At 42.8% G+C, this 2673-nt stretch overlaps 1 pseudogene across 1 annotated transcript; it reads left to right on the top strand.

Moving 5' to 3' along the window:
• The first annotated feature begins 1383 nt into the window (after nt 1-1383).
• On the top strand, nt 1384-1870 carry LOC311616850 (high mobility group protein B1-like; annotated as a pseudogene). Its single transcript has one exon. The product of its transcript is annotated as a high mobility group protein B1-like (transcript).
• The last annotated feature ends 803 nt before the right edge of the window (nt 1871-2673 follow it).

The following is a 2673-nucleotide window of genomic DNA, read 5'->3' as shown; positions in this document are numbered from 1 at the left end:
TCCTCTCACAATCCAGGACTGCTTGTTCCCAACTGCTCATCTGCCTGCCTTCCTGATTGCCCCTAACCACTTCTGCCTGCCAGCCTGATCACCCCCTGACCACTTTCCTGCCAGCCTGATTGATGCATAACTACTCCCCTGCCAGCCTGTTTGCCCCTAACTGCCCTTCCCTGCAGGCCTGGTCACTCCCAACTTCCCTCCTCTGCAAGCCTGTTCTCTCCCAACTGCCCTCCCCTGCTGGCCATTTTGTGGTGGCCATCTTGTGTCCACATGGGGGCAACCATCTCTGACCACATGGGAGCAGCCATCTTGTGTGTTAGAGTGATGGTCAATTTTCATATTACTCTTTTATTAGATAGGATAGAGGCCTGGTGTATGAGTGGGGGTGGGGGTCAGCTGGTTTGCCGTGAAGAATGTTCTGGATCAGGGTAGAGGTCTCCTTGGAGCATGGGGTGGCCTGGATGAGGGGCCTGTAGTGGTTTGCAGGCAGGCCATGCCTCCCAGTGACGCAAACAGTGGCCCTGGTATCTGAGATTTAGCTTTGAGCATAACAAGCCTCCTGTTCTCTCCATGGCTGAAGCCATTTTTGTTGGGATTTATTTATCTTCTATAATTGAAACTTTGTAGCAGAGGCCAAGGTAAGCCAGGACTGCGGGAGCTTGGCTTCCTCCATCACCTGGGGCAACCTAAGCCTGCTGCTCTCTCCAGCTCTGTAGCTGCCACCATTTTTGTTTGGATTTATTTATCTTCTATAATCAAAACTTTGTAGCCTTGAGTGGAGGCCTGGAAGCACCAAGGTGTGGGGAAAGCTTTGCTTCCTCCATTGCCTGGAAAACCCAACCTCCTGCTTGCTCCAAGGCTGCAGCTATGTTGGTTGGATTAATTTGCATATTCACTCCTGATTGGCTGGTGGGCGTGGCTTGTGGGTGTAGCAAAGGTATGGTCAATTTTCATATTACTCTTTTATTAGATAGGATATTAAAGAAGTAAAAAAGTAAAGATAAACCAGAAAACAAAATACTTATATGTAATTGCTTTGGCAGTGCACAGTTCATAAAGTTGCCATTACTATTAATATTATTTCTCATTGCTATGAGCCTTTATTAGATCTTTAGCATTTACTCATTCATTCATTTACTTAAAAACTAAGTGACATGTCAGGCAAGTATTAGGAGTTGGTAATAGAGCACAGAATAAAACTGCTTCATGAAACTTACATTCCAGAAAAGAAAACTGACCATATACAAGATAAACAAGTAGTGTCTGGTTCCTGCTCTCACGGCCATTGCAGTACATTGAGCTCTATAGAGACAGCGTGGGGGCAAGTGCGATCTGGCCGGGCCCTGGGTGACTGTTTGCTCATTGAGGGAAAGTTTATTAAACATGGGCAAAGGAGACCCTGAGAGGCAAAATGTCCTTGTATGCTTTCTTTGTGCAAACTTTCCGGGAGGAACACAAGAAGCAGCACCCAGATGCTTCAGTCAACTCCTCAGAGTTTCCTAAGAAGTGCTCAGAGGAGGAAGACCATGGCTGCTAAGGAGAAAGGAAAATTTGAAGACATGGCAAAGGTGGACAAGGCCCATTATGAGAAAGAAATAAAACTTGTATTCCTCCTAAAGGGGAAACAAACAAACAAAAAAAATTTCAAGGATCCCAATGTACCCAAGAGGCCTTCTTCAGCCTTTTTCTTGTTTTGTTCTGAGTATCGCCCAAAAATCAAAGAGAGCATCCCAGCCTCTCTATTGGTGACGTTGAAAAGAAGCTGGGAGAGATGTGGAATCACACTGCAGCAGAGGACAAGCAGCCTTATGAAAAGAAGGCCTCTATGCTGAAGGAGAAGTAGGAAAAGAATATGACTGCCTACCAAGCTAAAGGAAAGCCTGATGCTGCCAAAAGGGAGTTGTCAAGGCTGAAAAAAGCAAGAAAAAGAAGGAAGAGGAGGAAGATGAGGAGGAGGAAAAAGAGGAAGATGATAATGAAAAAGTTGGTTCTAATGCAGTGTTTTGATTTGTTTTGTCTATAAACCATTTAACCCCCCTGTACACAACTCACTCCTTTTAAAGAAAAAATTGAAATGTAAGGCTGTGTAAGATTGGTTTTTAAACTGTACAGTGTCTTTTTTTTTTTTTTTTTTTGTATAGTTAACACACTACCAAATGTGTCTTCAGATAGCCCTGTCCTGGTGGTATTTGCAATAGCCACTAACCATACCTGGTACAGTATGGGGGTTGTAAAGTGGCATGGAAATTTAAAGCAGATTCTTGTTGGTGCACAGCACAAATTAGTTATATATGGGGATGGTAGTTTTTTCATCTTCAGTTGTCTCTTATGCAGCTTATACAAAATAATTGTTGTTCTGTTTACTTAATACCACTCTGTAATTGCAAAAAAGAAATTGCAGTTGTTTTGTTGACATTCTGAATGCTTCTAAGTAAATGGAATTAAAAAAAAGAGATAAACAAGTAAACTGTAAATGCTAAGCAAAATAGTAATAAAAATAAAGCAGGGATGGGAGATATATATAGGAATACAAGAATCAGGGGTGGGTATAATTTGCAGTTTTGGATAATTGGCCATGGAAGGCTCAAGGCAAAAGTTAGAGAAGCAAAATACAAGGGACAGACAGATGGCAAGCTGTGAATGAATATCTGTGCCGAAAAGGAAATTGCCAAC

This window comes from Pipistrellus hanaki (assembly GCF_964339955.1).
Source record: "Pipistrellus hanaki genome assembly, chromosome: 2".
Taxonomy (NCBI): domain Eukaryota; kingdom Metazoa; phylum Chordata; class Mammalia; order Chiroptera; family Vespertilionidae; genus Pipistrellus; species Pipistrellus hanaki.
The sequence above is the reverse complement of the archived record's forward strand: the minus strand, read 5'-3'. Positions and strand labels throughout refer to the sequence as shown.